The sequence below is a fragment of the Oncorhynchus clarkii genome, chromosome 14, assembly GCF_045791955.1.
Source record: "Oncorhynchus clarkii lewisi isolate Uvic-CL-2024 chromosome 14, UVic_Ocla_1.0, whole genome shotgun sequence".
In the NCBI taxonomy this organism is placed as follows: domain Eukaryota; kingdom Metazoa; phylum Chordata; class Actinopteri; order Salmoniformes; family Salmonidae; genus Oncorhynchus; species Oncorhynchus clarkii.
In genome coordinates this window covers 37274347-37293183 of record NC_092160.1, presented here as the reverse complement: position 1 = coordinate 37293183, position 18837 = coordinate 37274347, and the positions used below count along the sequence as shown (strand labels likewise).

The 18837-nt window shown below is 47.0% G+C and overlaps 1 pseudogene; it reads left to right on the top strand.

Moving 5' to 3' along the window:
• Window positions 1–1621: 1621 nt before the first annotated feature.
• LOC139365891 (trichohyalin-like) overlaps window positions 1622–18837 on the top strand; it is a 30010-nt pseudogene continuing 12794 nt past the window's right edge.

The following is an 18837-nucleotide window of genomic DNA, read 5'->3' as shown; positions in this document are numbered from 1 at the left end:
ATGACTACCAGCATGTTAAATGCACTACCAGAGGGGGAAAAATCTAGATCACCTTTACTCCACACACAGAGACGTGTACAAAGCTCACCTTCGCCCTCCATTTTGCAAATCTGACCACCTGTACTCCACACACAGAGACGTGTGCAAAGCTCTCCCTCGCCCTCCATTTGGAAAATCTGATCATAATTCTATCCTCCTGATTCCCACTAACAAGCAAAAATTAAAGCAGGAAGCACCAGTGACTCGGTCTACAAAAAAGTGGTCAGATGAAGCAGATGCTAAACTACAGGACTGTTTTACTAGCACAGACTGAAATATGTTCCCGGGATTCTTCCGATGGCATTGAGAAGTACACCACATCAGTCACTGGCTTTATCAATAAGTGCATCGAGGACGTCGTCCCCACAGTGACTGCACGTACATACCCCAACCAGAAGCCATAGATTACAGGCAACATTCGCACTGAGCTAAAGGGAAGAGCTGCCGTTTTCAAGGTGCAGGATTCTAACCCGGAAGCTGATAAGAAATCCTGCTCTGCCCTCTGACGAACCATCAAACAGGCAAAGCTTCAATACAAGACTAAGATCGAATCGTACTACACCGGCTCCGTCGCTTTTCTGATGTGGCAGGGCCTGCAAACTATTACAGACTACAAAGGGAAGGACAGCCGCGAGCTGCCCAGTGACACGTGCCTACCAGATGAGCTAAATCACTTCTATGCTCGCTTCAAGGCAAGCAACACTGAGGCATGCATGAGGGCATCAGCTGTTCCGGACAATTGTGTGATCACGCTCTCCAAAGCTGACGTGAGTAAGAACTTTAAATAGGTCAACATTCACAAGGCTGCGGGGCCAGACGGATTACCAGGACGTGTGCTCCGGGCATGTGCTCACCAACTGGCAGATGTCTTCACTGTCATTTTCAACATGTCCCTGATTGAGTTTGTAATACCACCATGCTTCAAGCAGACCACCATAGTCCCTGTGCCCAAGAACACTAAGGTAATCTGCCTAAATGACTACAGACCCGTAGCACTCACGTCCGTAGCCATGAAGTGCTTTGAAAGGCTGGTAATGGCTCACATCAACACCATTATCCCAGAAACCCTAGACCCACACTAATTTGCATACCGCCCAAACAGATCCAAAGATGATACAATCTCTATTGTTGTCCACACTGCCCTTTCCCACCTGGACAAAAGGAACACCTATGTGAGAACGCTGTTCATTGACTACAGCTCAGCCTTCAACACCATAGTACCCTCAAAGCTCATCACTAAGCTAAGGATCCAGGGACTAAACACCTCCCTCTGCAAATGGATCCTGAACTTCCTGACGGGCCATCCCCAGCTGGTGAGGGTAGGTAGTAACACATCTGCCACGCTGATCCTCAACACTGGAGCCCCACAGGGGTACCATGCTCAGTCCCCTCTTATACTCCCTGTTCACCTATGACTGCATGGTCAGGCACGACTCCAACACCATCATTAAGTTTGCCGATGACACAACAGTGGTAGGTAATCACTGACAACATCGAGACAGCCTATAGGGAGGAGGTCAATGACTTGGCCAGGTGGTGCCAGAATAACAACCTATGCCTCAACGTAATCAAGGCTAAGGAGATGATTGTGGACAACAGGAAAAGGAGGACAGAGCACGTTCCCATTCCCATTGACGGGGCTGTAGTGGAACAGGTTGAGAGCTACGAGTACCTTGGTGTCCACATCAACAACAAACTAACATGGTCCAAGCACACCAAGACTGTCGTGAAGAGGGCACGACAAAACCTGTTCCCCGTCTGGAGACTGAAAAGATTTGGCATGGGTCTACAGATACTCAAAAGGTTCTACAGCTGCAACTTCGAGAGCTGGTTACATCACTGCCTGGTACGGTAACTGCTTGGCCTCCGTGCATACGGGCCAGTACATCACTGGGGCTAAACTGCCTGCCCTCCAGGACACCTACACCACCCGATGTCACAGGAAGGCCATAAAGATCATCAAGGACAACAACCATCCGAGCCACTGCCTGTTCACCCCGCTATCATCCAGAAGGCGAGGTCAGTACAGGTGCATCAAAGCAGGGATCGAGAGACTGAAAAACAGCTTCTATCTCAAGGCCATCAGACTGTTGAACAGCCACCACTAACATTGAGTGGCTGCTGCCAACACACGGACTCAACTCCAGCCACTTTAATAATGGAAATTTATGTAAAAAATGTATCACTAGCCACTTTAAACAATGCCACTTTGTTTACATACCCTACATAACTCATCTCATGTATATACTGTACTCGATACCATCTACTGCATCTTGCCTATGCCGTTCTGTACCATCACTCATTCATATATCTTTATGTACATATTCTTTATCCCTTTACACTTGTATGTATAAGGTAGTAGTTGAGGAATTGTTAGGTTAGATTACTCGTTGGTTATTACTGCATTGTCGGAACTAGAAGCACAAGCATTTCGCTACACTCGCATTAACATCTGCTAACCATGTGTATGTGACAAATAACATTTGATTTGATTTTTATAATCTATGCATAGTCACTTTAACTATACCCACATGTACATATTACCTCAATTAGCCCGACTGGACGTGCGTGCACCATCTTGCGCAAATTGATTTTGTCCCCCCACACCAAATGCGATCCCGACACACAGGTTGAAATATCAAAGCAAACTCTGAACCAATTATTTTGGGGACAAGTCGAAAAGCATTAAACCTATCTGGCAATTTAGCTAGCAGATAATTTGTCCTATTTAACATAAAACGTTCAATCGAATCGTTTCTAGTCATCTCTCCTTCCTTCCAGGCTTTTTCTTTTTTGGACTTTATATGGCGATTGGCATCTACATAGTATTACCACGACGACCATCGACCTCAGTTCATCTTTCAATCACCCACGTGGGTAGAACCAATGAGGAGATGGCACGTGGGTATCTGCTTCTATAAACCAATGAGGAGATGGGAGAGGCAGGACTTGCACCGCGTTAGCGTCAACAAATAGAACTGACTTCTATTTTAGCGCTTGGCAAAACAGACGGCAGTTGGCGCTGCGCAAGCAGTGTGGGTGCAATAATTGAATAACATGTATGTTTAAATTTATTTTGTAACGTGAGCGGTTTGGTCAGCAAGTTATACAGGGAACTGACCAAATAATGTAAACTCTGGAGGGAATGAGGGATACAAAGTATATTGAAATCAGATGCTTCCACACAGGTGTGGCTCCTGAGTTAATTAAGCAATTAACATCCCATCATGCTTAGGGTCATGTCGGTGCCTTTGAATCATTATTATTCTAGCAGTGAGTTTGATTTTGGGAGCGTCAGAGCTACAGCTGTTCAGTAGCTGTACAATGTTATTAGAGAATCCGGAGCTTCTCTCCTCCACTCACTTTTTTAGTATACGTCCCAAATGGCACCCCATTCCCTATGTATTAACGTTGGGCTCTGGTCGAAAGTAGTGCACTAGAAAGGGAATAGGTGGGAGTCAGTAACATTTGACTGACATTTGGGAGTCAGTATAAAGACGAATCTGAAGTTATAAATATTCTATCGAGCCTCTCTCTCTCTCTCTGTCTCTCTCTCTCTCTCTCTCTCTCTCTCTCTCTCTCTCTCTCTCTCTCTCTCTCTCTCTCTCTCTCTAAGGAGATGTGAATAAAACAGCGGAAAGCATCAAGCAGATCTGGGTAATAAACCTAATTCTAATTCACACGTGTCTGAAGGCTGTAGCCAGATGGGTGTCTATTATACTACTTCCACCAGAATGTCTGCATCTCAAACAGCCCTATCCCCTACACATGTAACGGATGTCGTCTGAAGAAAGAGAGGGGGAACACAGACATAACAAAAGGGAACTAAGGTCAGAATGTGACAACATAGTGCATTACTTTTGACTCTATGGGCCCTGGTCATAACTAATGCACTACATCGGGAATAGGGTTCAATTTGGAACGGAGACGATATCTCCAAAAAAAATAATTATGAAGGGATCAGCGTAGTACTAGGAGTCATCTTCATCACCTCACCTTCATAAAGTATTACAATCTAAAAATGACAGTGTCGTTATCACAACTTCACTGGACACCTTCATTTGCGTCCCAAATTACACCGTATTCCCTACAGAGTACATTACTTTCGACCGGATTCCTGAGGACCTTGGTCAAAAGTAGTGCACTATATAGAGGGAATAGGTTGCCATTTGGGACCTGAGCGTATATGGAACACGTGTCACCTTTAACTAGTGTGACGATGTGTTCTCATTCTCAAGGTTCACTGTTGGATACACGGGCAATTGAGTCAGGAAGGACGGTCTGTCTGTTCTGATTCAAAACTCAATAACTTCCTTATTCTGGTGTGTCACATGGTTCCCTTCAAACCAAATCCAAATCAAATCAAATTGTATTGGTCACATACACATGGTTAGCAGATGTTAATGCGAGTGTAGCGAAATGCTTGTGCTTCTAGTTCCGACAATGCAGTAATAACCAACGAGTAATCTAACCTAACAATTCCAAAACTACTACCTTATACACACAAGTGTAAAGGGATAAAGAATATGTACATAAAGATATATGAATGAGTGATGGAACAGAACGGCATAGGCAAGATGCAGTAGATGGTATAGAGTACAGTATATACATATGAGATGAGTAATGTAGGGTATGTAAACATTATATGAAGTGGCGTTGTTTAACGTGGCTAGTGATACATGTATTACATAAAGATGGCAAGATGCAGAAGATGATATAGAGTACAGTATATACATATACATAGGAGATGAGTAATGTAGGGTATGTAAACATTATATTAAGTGGCATTGTTTAAAGTGGCTAGTGATACAGTTACAACAACGACCTTATACACTCAAATCTAAAAGGGGGAATGAGAATATGTACATATAAATATATGGATGAGCGATGGACCGAGCGGCAAGATGCAGTAGATGGTTTAAAATACAGTATATACATATGAGATGAGTAATGTAGGGCATGTAGACATCATTATTAAAGTGGGGTTAATAAAGTGACCAGTGATCCATTTGTTAGAGTGTAAATAGTTAAAGTACAAAAGGGAAAATAAATAAACATTAAATGTGGGTTTATGTTTCTCCAGACGACATCCGTTACCTGTGTAGGGGAAGAACACACCTTCCTATTTGTTTTTATTTTATTTCTAAAAGCAACCTGTTGCTTCTGCTGCTGTTACTCTTACTCCTCTCATTCAGATGTGTTGGTTACGTCCCAAATGCCACACTACCCCCCCCCCCCCCCCCCCCCCCCCTTCCCGTAGGGCTCTGGTTGAAAAGTAGTACACTACATAGGGGATATGATGCCATTTGGGACACAGTGGCCGTGAAACCACAGGATCAACACCTTCATCAGGCCAAGTTAAAAAAAAAATCCCCCGACAAGGATGAAATTGAGTCTCCATCAAAGTGCAATATCAAGGACATAATCTTGAAAGTAACTTTTGAGATCTCATAAAACACATGATATAGCTGAATAAATACATCTACAGTATGTGAGGGATTATTTTACATTTCTCAGAGGAAGAGAGAGTGGAGGGGGATAGAGATGGGGAAGGGGAGAGAGAGAGGTGGGGAAGTCGGAGAGAGAGAGGTGGGGAAGGGGAGATAGAGGTGGCGAAGGGGAGAGAGGGAGAGAGAGGTGGGGGGAGAGAGAGAGGTGGGGAAGGGGAGAGAGAGGTGGGTGGGGAGGGGAGAGAGGTGGGGAGCGGAGAGAGAGAGAGGGGAGGGGGAGAGAGAGGGGTGGGGAGAGAGAGGTAGAGAGGGGAGAGAGAGGGGGTGGGGGGAGAGCAGTGAGGAGGGGAGAGAGAGAGGTGAGGAGGGGAGAGAGGTGGGGAAGGGGAGAGAGAGGTGGGGAAGGGGAGAGAGAGGTGGGTAAGGGAGAGGGAGAGTGGGGAAGGGGAGAGAGAGGTGAGGAAGGGGAGAGAGAGGTGGGGAAGGGGAGAGGGGGGGGGGGAGAGAGAGAGGTGGGTAGCGGAGAGAGAGGTGGGGAAGGGGAGAGAGGTGTGGAGGGGAGAGAGAGGTGGGTAGGGGAGCGAGAGGTGGGGAAGGAGTGAGAGAGGTGGGTAGGGGAGCGAGAGGTGGGGAAGGGGTGAGAGAGGTGGGGAAGGGGAGAGAGAGGTGGGGAAGGGGAGAGAGAGAGGTGGGGAGGGGGAGAGAGAGGTGTGGAAAAGAGAGGGAGAGAGGTGGGGAAGAGAGAGAGAGATGGGGAGAGGGAGAGTGGGGAAGGGGAGAGATAGGTGGGTAGCGGAGAGAGAGGTGGGGAGGGGAGGGGAGGGGGAGAGAGAGGTGGGGAGAGGGAGAGAGGTGGGGAGGGGAGGGGAGGGTGAGAGAGAGGTGGGGAAGAGAGAAAGAGAGAGAGGGAAGAGACAGAGAACAAACAGACAGAAACAGGCTGAAGTTGGTGGTCAAACACTTTTGTCAAACCATTTTTTGTGTTACCAAACAAACAGAGAAGAGTTTGTTGCAGGGTGTATATGTGATCCTGTGATCTGGCTGGAGTCTGTCATCTTGGGGCTCAGCAGTCTGGCTTCTCCTGGCCTCAATATTGACACAGCTGTGTCTGGTCTGGACCAGGCTGCAACATCAATACAGGTTCAGAGATACAGACACCTCCCCATCACTCCTCCCCACCGGCAGTAAGAGCAACACAGAGAACACACACTCACACACACACACACTCACACACACACACACACACACACACACACACACACACACACACACACACACACACACACACACACACACACACACACACACACACTGCTGGGTTCCAACACATCAGAGAGATGTATAGAGCACATAAGATCTGAACCCACACGATACACAACAATAACCAGGAGGACCCTGTGTGTGTGTGTGTGTGTGTGTGTGTGCGTGTGTGTCTATGTGTGTTCTTTCTCTGTTGTGGACTCTGTCTTCCTACCAGGAGAATGACTCCTATTATGGGGGTCAAGCATCAGCTAGAACATAGCAGCTTCCTGTTGACTGACCATGATGCCTCGCAGCTTCCTATTGACTGACCATGATGCCTTGCAGTTTCCTGTTGACTGACCATGATTCCTCGCAGCTTCCTATTGACTTACCATGATGCCTCGCAGCTTCCTGTTGACTGACCATGATGCCTCGCAGCTTCCTATTGACTGACCATGATGCCTCGCAGCTTCCTGTTGACTGACCATGATGCCTCGCAGCTTCCTATTGACTGACCATGATGCCTCGCAGCTTCCTGTTGACTGACCATGATGCCTCGCAGCTTCCTGTTGACTTACCATGATGCCTCGCAGCTTCCTGTTGTCTGACCATGATGCCTCACAGCTTCCTGTTGACTGACCATGATGCCTCGCAGCTTCCTGTTGTCTGACCATGATGCCTCGCAGCTTCCTGTTGACTGACCATGATGCCTCGCAGCTTCCTGTTGTCTGACCATGATGCCTCGCAGCTTCCTGTTGACTGACCATGATGCCTCAGATTCCTCTCTATCCCTAAAGTCTGTATAGAACACATTACTTTCTCAGTCCTTAGCTGGGATGCAGAGAGGTATTGTGCCTTTGAGTCCTTGGCCTATATGACAATAGTAAAAAGTAGTGCACAAAATAGGCAATAGGGTGCCATTTGGGTTCTTCTTCTTGGTGCAAGAATGACATTTGGTTAATGAAGCAGGGAACAGTCCTATCATTGATCAATAAGTTGTGTATGTTTGTCATTCTAAAATACAATCACTTTAGTCACTGGTGTTAAAATGCCCTCACTTTAGTCACTGGTGTTATAATACATTAACTTTAGTCACTGGTGTTAAAATACACTCACTTTAGTCACTGGTGTTAAAATACCCTCACTTTAGTCACTGATGTTATAATACATTAACTTTAGTCACTGGTGTTAAAATACATTAACTTTAGTCACTGGTGTTATAATACATTAACTTTAGTCACTGGTGTTATCTGGGGTCATTACTGCTGGTAATGTCACTATGCATCTGCGTCATTAGGCTACTATGGCAACGTCCCAATTTCCACATCAGCATTAGCACTAAGAATACATGCTCAATACCAACACAGAACCATGCAGCAGAGATAAAGACTCTACCACCACAGAGCCATGCAACAGAGATAGAGACTCTACCACCACAGAGCCATGCAACAGAGATAGAGACTCTACCACCACAGAACCATGCAGCAGAGATAGAGACTCTACCACCACAGAACCATGCAGCAGAGATAAAGACTCTACCACCACAGAACCATGCAGCAGAGATAGAGACTCTACCACCACAGAACCATGCAGCAGAGATAGACTCTACCACCACAGAACCATGCAGCAGAGATAAAGAGACTCTACCACCACAGAACCATGCAGCAGAGATAGAGACTCTACCACCACAGAACCATGCAGCAGAGATATAGACTCTACCACCACAGAACCATGCAGCAGAGATAGACTCTACCACCACAGAACCATGCAGCAGAGATAAAGAGACTCTACCACAACAGAACCATGCAGCAGAGATAGAGACTCTACCACAACAGAACCATGCAGCAGAGATAGAGACTCTATCACCACAGAACCATGCAGCAGAGATATAGACTCTACCACCACAGAACCATGTAGCAGAGATAGAGACTCTACCACCACAGAACCATGCAGCAGAGATATAGACTCTACCACCACAGAACCATGCAGCAGAGATAGAGACTCTACCACCACAGAACCATGCAGCAGAGATAGAGACTCTACCACCACAGAACCATGCAGCAGAGATAGAGACTCTACCACCACAGAACCATGCAGCAGAGATAGAGACTCTACCACCACAGAACCATGCAGCAGAGATAAAGACTCTACCACCACAGAACCATGCAGCAGAGATATAGACTCTACCACCACAGAACCATGCAGCAGAGATAGAGACTCTACCACCACAGAACCATGCAGCAGAGATAGAGACTCTACCACCACAGAACCATGCAGCAGAGATAGAGACTCTACCACCACAGAACCATGCAGCAGAGATAGAGACTCTACCACCACAGAACCATGCAGCAGAGATATAGACTCTACCACCACAGAACCATGCAGCAGAGATTGAGACTCTACCACCACAGAACCATGCAGCAGAGATAGAGACTCTACCACCACAGAACCATGCAGCAGAGATAGAGACTCTACCACCACAGAACCATGCAGCAGAGATAGAGACTCTACCACCACAGAACCATGCAATAGAGATAAAGACTCTACCACCACAGAGCCATGCAACAGAGATAGAGACTCTACCACCACAGAACCATGTAGCAGAGATAGAGACTCTACCACCAGAGAACCATGCAGCAGAGATAGAGACTCTACCACCACAGAACCATGCAGCAGAGATATAGACTCTACCACCACAGAACCATGCAGCAGAGATAAAGACTCTACCACCACAGAACCATGCAGCAGAGATAGAGACTCTACCACCACAGAACCATGCAGCAGAGATAGAGACTCTACCACCAAAGAAACCATGCAGCAGAGATAGAGACTCTACCACCACAGAACCATGCAGCAGAGATAGAGACTCTACCACCACAGAACCATGCAGCAGAGATAGAGACTCTACCACCACAGAACCATGCAGCAGAGATAGACTCTACCACCACAGAACCATGCAGCAGAGATAAAGAGACTCTACCACAACAGAACCATGCAGCAGAGAAAGAGACTCTACCACCACAGAAACCATGCAGCAGAGATAGAGACTCTACCACCACAGAACCATGCAGCAGAGATAGAGACTCTACCACCACAGAACCATGCAGCAGAGATAGAGACTCTACCACCACAGAACCATGCAGCAGAGATAGACTCTACCACCACAGAACCATGCAGCAGAGATAGACTCTACCACCACATAACCATGCAGCAGAGATAGAGACTCTACCACCACAGAACCATGCAGCAGAGATAGAGACTCTACCACCACAGAACCATGCAGCAGAGATAGACTCTACCACCACAGAACCATGCAGCAGAGATAAAGAGACTCTACCACAACAGAACCATGCAGCAGAGATAGAGACTCTACCACCACAGAACCATGCAGCAGAGATATAGACTCTACCACCACAGAACCATGTAGCAGAGATAGAGACTCTACCACCACAGAACCATGCAGCAGAGATATAGACTCTACCACCACAGAACCATGCATCAGAGATAGAGACTCTACCACCACAGAACCATGCAGCAGAGATAGAGACTCTACCACCACAGAACCATGCAGCAGCGATAGAGACTCTACCACCACAGAACCATGCAGCAGAGATAAAGACTCTACCACCACAGAACAATGCAGCAGAGATATAGACTCTACCACCACAGAACCATGCAGCAGAGATAGAGACTCTACCACCACAGAACCATGCAGCAGAGATAGAGACTCTACCACCACAGAACCATGCAGCAGAGATAGAGACTCTACCACCACAGAACCATGCAGCAGAGATAGAGACTCTACCACCACAGAACCATGCAGCAGAGATATAGACTCTACCACCACAGAACCATGCATCAGAGATAGAGACTCTACCACCACAGAACCATGCAGCAGAGATAGAGACTCTACCACCACAGAACCATGCAGCAGAGATAGAGACTCTACCACCACAGAACCATGCAGCAGAGATAAAGACTCTACCACCACAGAACAATGCAGCAGAGATATAGACTCTACCACCACAGAACCATGCAGCAGAGATAGAGACTCTACCACCACAGAACCATGCAGCAGAGATAGAGACTCTACCACCACAGAACCATGCAGCAGAGATAGAGACTCTACCACCACAGAACCATGCAGCAGAGATAGAGACTCTACCACCACAGAACCATGCAGCAGAGATAGAGACTCTACCACCACAGAACCATGCAGCAGAGATAGAGACTCTACCACCACAGAACCATGCAGCAGAGATAGAGACTCTACCACCACAGAACCATGCAGCAGAGATAGAGACTCTACCACCACAGAACCATGCAGCAGAGATAGAGACTCTACCACCACAGAACCATGCAGCAGAGATAGAGACTCTACCACCACAGAACCATGCAGCAGAGATAGACTCTACCACCACAGAACCATGCAGCAGAGATAAAGAGAGAGGAGAGATGATTGATATCTTGTTCTGCAAAACAAAGGCTGTTGGAATCACTGAAGCACCAAAAAAATACATTTCAAAGAGACAAAAAGCCTTTTTACCATGACTGATCTTCTTCATTTCAAGTTGCACTAGAAGCAGTAAAATTGTCTTATTTTTGTGATTCATCAGCTATAGCATCTCAAACCCTATAGCATATAGCATATACTGTAGCTATAGCATCTCAAACCCTACAGCATATAGCAGATACTGTAGCTATAGCATCTCAAACCCTATAGCATATAGCATATACTGTAGCTATAGCATCTCAAACCCTATAGCATATAGCATATAGCTATAGCATTTCAAACCCTATAGCATATAGCATATACTGTAGCTATAGCATCTCAAACCCTATAGCATATAGCATATACTGTAGCTATAGCATCTCAAACCCTATAGCATATAGCATATACTGTAGCTATAGCATATCAAACCATATAGCATATGGCATATAGCTATAGCATTTCAAATCCTATAGCATATAGCATCTCAAACCCTATAGCATATAGCATATACTGTAGCTATAGCATATCAAACCCTATAGCATATAGCATATCAAACCCTATAGCATATAGCACATAGCTATAGCATATCAAACCCTATAGCATATAGCAATAGCATTTCAAACCCTGCCCCATCTTATAGGTTGTGTTCCAAATGTCAATCTATGGGCCCTGGTAAAAAGTAGGGTGCTATAAAGGGAAGAGGGTGTCCTTTGGAAGGCAAGCAAACTTACGTGTTAATAGACAGTCTTCTATACGATGTGTTACAATATGTTACCATGGTGTTGATTCTGCCTTTCCTCAAGTTGTTGTTTCTCAGACAATCTCACATGAACATCCATTTATTTCTAAGTGATATTGTGACTAGTACATACAGTGTCTTCAACTAACTCCTAACCCTAAGACCACATACAACGCCTTCAATTAACTCCTAACCCTAAGACCACATACAGTGCCTTCAACTAACTCCTAACCCTAAGACCACATACAACGCCTTCAATTAACTCCTAACCCTAAGACCACATACAACGCCTTCAATTAACTCCTAACCCTAAGACCACATACAACGCCTTCAATTAACTCCTAACCCTAAGACCACATACAACGCCTTCAATTAACTCCTAACCCTAAGACCACATACAGTGCCTTCAACTAACTCCTAACCAACCCTAAGACCACATACATTGTCTTCAACTAACTCCTAACCCTAAGACCACATACAGTGTCTTCAACTAACTCCTAACCCTAAGACCACATACAGTGTCTCCAACTAACTCCTAACCCTAAGACCACATACAGTGTCTTCAACTAACTCCTAACCCTAAGACCACATACAGTGCCTTCAACTAACTCCTAACCCTAAGACCACATACAGTGTCTTCAACTAACTCCTAACCCTAAGACCACATACAGTGCCTTCAACTAACTCCTAACCCTAACCCTAAGACCACATACAGTGTCTTCAACTAACTCCTAACCCTAAGACCACATACAGTGTCTTCAACTAACTCCTAACCCTAAGACCACATACAGTGTCTTCAACTAACTCCTAACCCTAAGACCACATACAACGCCTTCAACTAAGTCCTAACCCTAAGACCACATACAACGCCTTCAACTAACCCTAACCCTAGGACCACATACAGTGCCTTCAGAAAGTAATCACACCCCTGGGTTGGCGCCCCCCCTTGGGTTGTGCCGTGGCGGAGATCTTTGTGGGCTATACTCAGCCTTGTCTCAGGATGGTTAGTTGGTGGTTGAAGATATCTCTCTAGTGGTGTGGGGGCTGTGCTTTGGCAAAGTGGGTGGGGTTATATCCACCCTGTTTGGCCCTGTCCAGGGTTGTCATCGGATGGGGCCACAGTGTCTCCTGACCCCTCCTGTCTCAGCCTCCAGTATTTATGCTGCATTAGTTTATGTGTCGGGGGGCTAGGGTCAGTTTGTTATATCTGGAGTACTTCTCCTTTGATTTGATTTGATTTGATTTTGGACCTTTTTCCACATTTAGTTGTGAATTTGAACAAATTAATACAAAATGAAAATCTGAAATGTCTTGAGTCAATAATTATTTAACCCCTTGGTTATGGGAGCCGAAATCACTCTGTTTGCAATAATATTGTTTAACAAACATTTCTAAAAACATGTTTTCACTTTGTCATTATGGGGTATTGTGATGTCATTATGTGGTATTGTGATGTCATTGTGTTGTATTGTGATGTCATTATGGGGTATTGTGTTGTCATTATGGGGTATTGTGATGTCATTATTGGGTATTGTGATGTCTTTATGTGGAATTGTGATTTCATTATGGGGTATTGTGTGTGTAGATGGGTGACAGGGTTTTGTTGTTGTTGATTTAATCCATTTTGAAATCAGGCTATGGAATAAGTCAAGGGATCGGAACACTTTTTGAAGGCACTGAAAAAGCGTGCATCCGTGAGTATATCATATAATTGCATGTTCAGAATGCACACAGACACAGGAAATGAACGCACGCATGCACGCACGCACGCACGCACGCACACACACACACACACACACACACACACACACACACACACACACGGAAATAGTTTATCCTAAGTTGTACAAATTACTGTGGTGGTAGAGTCTCTATCTCTGCTGCATGGTTCTGTGGTGGTAGAGTCTCTATCTCTGCTGCATGGTTCTGTGGTGGGAGAGTCTCTATCTCTGCTGCATGGCTCTGTGGTGGTAGAGTCTCTATCTCTGCTGCATGGCTCTGTGGTGGTAGAGTCTTTATCTCTGCTGCATGGCCCTGTGGTGGTAGAGTCTCTATCTCTGCTGCATGGTTCTGTGGTGGTAGAGTCTATATCTCTAGGGTCATTACCAGCAGTAATGACCCTAGACAACACCAGTGACTAAAGTTACTGTATTTTAACACCAGTGACTAAAGTTACTGTATTGTAACACCAGTCACTAAAGTTACTGTATTTTAACACCAGTGACTAAAGTCAATGTATTTTAACACCAGGGACTAAAGTCAATGTATTTTAACACCAGTGACTAAAGTGAGTGTATTTTAACACCAGTGACTAAAGTTACTGTATTTTAACACCAGTGACTAAAGTTACTGTATTTTAACACCAGTGACTAAAGTGAGGGTATTTTAACACCAGTGACTAAAGTTACTGTATTTTAACACCAATGACTAAAGTGAGGGTATTTTAACACCAGTGACTAAAGTGAATGTATTTTAACACCAGTGACTAAAGTTACTGTATTTTAACACCAGTGACTAAAGTGAGGGTATTTCTTCAGTTACCATAAGGGATGTCAGCGCTGTAGACTATGATGTTTTGAGTCATTTTGTACCCGGTCCCTTTAGACACAGGATGGGTAAACAATGTGTATAAAGGTAAAAGTAAGTGAATCTCCTCTCCTCTCCTCTCCTCTCCTCTCCTCTCCTCTCCTCTCCTCTCCTCTCCTCTCCTCTCCTCTCCTCTCCTCTCCTCTCCTCTCCTCTCCCCTCTCCTCTCCCCTCTACTCTCCTCTCCTCTCCTCTCCTCTACTGCAGCCCAAAGCTTTTAGGGAAGATTGTGTTCAAGTCATCTTCATCGGTAGTGCTAGTGCGACAGCTGTCACTTTCTTCACAGTGCAGTACCTGTTCCTTGCTCACAAGCCTTACCAGTTCTTGATATTGTAGTATTGTTCTTGATATTTATAAATCGTGGATATAGACTCTGCCGCACCGAGCATGGCATTTGCGGCACAGTCGATAGCGTGCTGGACTTCGGGGTAAGAAAGGTTGAGGGTTCGAGACCTGCTCCCTGGACTCTGTTTCATTACAATATTGTGAACTCTGTCCCTCGCAAACACAACTGATCACTCTATTGATAACAGCTGTGCCGGGTAATCGACCAATCAACGTGCTTGCATAGAACATCTTGACTGATAGACAATCGTTGTCAGGTGCCGTTTCCATCTGGATTTTGTGGGAAATTTGAAGTCCTTCTGTTTTCTCACCTCTCTTGAAATACCAAACAACATCCATCCATTAACACCTCTATGGTGAAATTCCTCGCTACCCTTCTCCCAGGTCAATACCTGGCCACTGCATTGAGGAAAAAAAATCACTGTGAGATGGTAGAAATGGCTTAGGTATGATGCGATTGCTCATTCAAAGCACACAGGAGGAGAGACAGGGAGAGAGCAGAGAGGGGAGAGAGAGAGAGAGAGAGAGGAGAGCGAGAGAGAGAAAGATAGAGAGAGAGAGGGAGAGAGAGAGAGGGAGAGAGAGAGAGAGAGAGAGAGAGAGAGGGAGAGAGAGAGAGAGAGAGAGGAGAGCGAGAGAGAGAAAGGGAGAGGGAGAAATACAGAGAGAGAGAGAGAGAAAGAAGGAGAGAGAGAGAAAGACAGAGAGGGGAGAGAGAGAGGGAGAGAGAAAGACAGAGAGCGAGATAGAGAAAGAAAGACAGAGAGAGAGAGAAAGACAGAGAGAGAGAGAGAAAGACAGAGAGAGCGAGAGAGAAAGACAGAGCGAGAGAGAAAGACAGAGAGAGAGAGAGAGAGAGAGAGAGAGAGAGAGAGAGAGAGAGATTGTGGGGTTAGATAGAGGAAGAGAGAATGAACTGTACCTTAGAAACATTGCATCACCTGATGAGTCAGGTGTCTCTTCTCTTCTCTCACATCACAGCCCAGAAAAAGAAGAGAAGGGTTTGGAGAGGAGAGGGAAATAGTGAAGGTGAAATGAAAGCTCTTCAAACACAAGACAGGGAAGAGGGAAGGAGAGATTGCTGTCAGTTTGTTATCGTACTGCACAGTATATTTACCTGGAGACATTGACAAGCCGTGTGCTTTGTTCAGTGAGACGGAACAAAACAACCACATATAAAGTATTCAGCCTCTGTCTGTGCTGATGTTCTACACCGCCAATACCAGGTGCCTGCTCTATATTCTACGACCGACCTCCAATAATGAGGAGAGGGGCTAATGCTAGAATTACAACTGATGCAGTGGATAGAGAGATCTGGCGCAGTGGGAGAGAGAGATGGAGGGAGGGTTAAGAGAGAGAGAGACGGAGGGAGGTAGAGGAGCGAGGAGAGGGAAGGAGAGAGGGGGTGGGGGGGAGATGAAGGGAGGGTTAAGAGAGAGAGAGATGGAGGGAGGTAGAGGAGCGAGGAGAGGGAAGGAGAGAGGGGGGGAGAGAGATGGAGGGAGGATTATAAGAGATAGAGATGGAGGGAGATAGAGGAGCGAGGAGAGGGAAGTAGAGAGGAGGGTGGGGGGGAGATGGAGGGAGGGTTAAGAGAGAGAGAGATGGAGGGAGGTAGAGGAACGAGAAGAGGGAAGGAGAGAGGGGGGGAGAGAGATGGAGGGAGGATTAAGAGAGATAGAGATGAGGGAGGTAGTGGTGCGAGGAGAGGGAAGGAGAGAGGGGGGGAGAGAGATGGAGGGAGGATTAAGAGAGATAGAGATGGAGGGAGGTAGAGGAGCGAGGAGAGGGAAGGAGAGAGGGGGGAGAGAGATGGAGGGAGGGTTAAGAGAGAACGAGAGATGGAGGGAGATAGAGGAGCGAGGAGAGGGAAGGAGAGAGAGAGAGATGGAGGGAGGTAGAGGAGCGAGGAGAGGGAAGGAGAGAGGGGGGGAGCGAGAGATGGAGGGAGGGAGAGTTAAGAGAGAGAGAGATGGAGGGAGGTAGAGGAGCGAGGAGAGGGAAGGAGAGAGGGGGAGAGAGAGATGGAAGGAGGGTTAAGAGAGAGAAAGAGATGGAGGGAGGTAGTGGAGCGAGGAGAGGGAAGGAGAGCGGGGGAGAGAGAGATGGAAGGAGGGTTAAGAGAGAGAAAGAGATGGAGGGAGGTAGTGGAGCGAGGAGAAGGAAGGAGAGAGAGAGAGAGAGAGATGGAGGGAGGTAGAGGAGCGAGGAGAGGGTAGGAGAGAGCGGGGGGAGAGAGATGGAGGGAGGATTAAGAGAGATAGAGATGGAGGGAGATGGAGAGGGAAGGAGAGAGGAGGGGGGAGAGAGAGATGGAGGGAGGGTTAAGACAGAGAGAGAGAAAGAGAGATGGAGGGAGGTAGAGGAGCGAGGAGAGGGAAGGAGAGAGGGGGGGAGAGAGATGGAGGGAGGGTTAAGAGAGAACGAGAGATGGAGGGAGATAGAGGAGCGAGGAGAGGGAAGGAGAGAGAGAGAGCGAGATGAAGGGAGGTAGAGGAGCGAGGAGAGGGAAGGAGAGAGGGGGGAGCGAGATATGGAGGGAGGGAGAGTTAAGAGAGAGAGAGATGGAGGGAGGTAGAGGAGCGAGGAGAGGGAGGAGAGAGGGGGAGAGAGAGATGGAAGGAGGGTTAAGAGAGAGAAAGAGATGGAGGGAGGTAGTGGAGCGAGGAGAGGGAAGGGGAGAGGGGGGAGAGAGAGATAGAGGGAGGGTGAGTTAAGAGAGAGAGAGAGATGGAGGGAGGTAGAGGAGCGAGGAGAGGGAAGGAGAGAGAGAGAGAGAGAGATGGAGGGAGGTAGAGGAGCGAGGAGAGGGAAGGAGAGAGGGGGAGAGAGATGGAGGGAGGGTTAAGAGAGAGAGAGAGAGAGAGATGGAGGGAGGTAGAGGAGCGAGTAGAGGGAAGGAGAGAGGGGGAGAGAGAGATGGAGGGCGGGTTAAGAGAGAGAGAGATGGAGGGAGGTAGAGGAGCGAGGAGAGGGAAGGAGAGAGGGGGGAGAGAGAGATGGAGGGAGGGTTAAGAGAGAGAGAGATGGTGGGAGGTAGAGGAGCGAGGAGAGGGAAGGAGAGAGGGGGGAGAGAGCGATGGAGGGAGGGTTAAGAGAGATAGAGATGGAGGGAGGTAGAGGAGCGAAGGCGGGTAGAGAGAGTGATGAAGAAAAGGAAGGAGTAGAAGCGTTGAGAGCGAGGGTCGAAGGAGGGTAGAGAGCAAGGAATGTAGGGGGTTGTAGGGGTTGTAGGGGTTGTGTGGGGTGTAGGGGATGTAGGGTTTGTAGGGGTTGTAGGGGTTGTAGGGGTTGTAGGGTTTGTAGAGGTTGTAGAGGATGTAGGGGTTGTATAAGTTGTAGGGGTTGTATAAGTTGTAGGGTTGTATGGGTTGTATAAGTTGTAGGGTTTGTAGGGGTTGTTTAAGTTGTAGGGGTTGTAGGGGTTGTAGAGGTTGTAGGGGTTGAAGGGGTTGTAGAGGGTTGTAGAGGTTGTAGGGGTTGTAGGGGGTTGTAGGGTTTGTAGGGGTTGTAGAGGGTTGTAGAGGGTTGTAGAGGGTTGTAGGGGTTGTAGAGGTTGTAGGGTTTGTAGGGGTTGAAGGGGTTGTAGAGGGTTGTAGGGGTTGTAGGGGTTGTAGGGGTTGTAGAGGGTTGTAGGGGTTGTAGAGGTTGTAGGGTTTGTAGGGGTTGAAGGGTTTGTAGGGGTTGAAGGGGTTGTAGGGGTTGTAGAGGGTTGTAGAGGGTTGTAGGGGTTGGAGGGGTTGTAGGGGTTGTCGGGGTAGTAGAGGTTGTAGGGGTTGTAGGGGGTTGTAGGGGGTAGTAGAGGTTGTAGGGGTTGTAGGGGTTGTAGGGGTTGTAGGGGTAGTAGAGGTTGTGGGGGTTGTAAGGGTTGTAGGGGTTGTAGGGGGTTGTAGGGGTTGTAGGGGTTGTAGGGGGTTGTAGGGGTTGTAGGGGTTGTAGGGGGT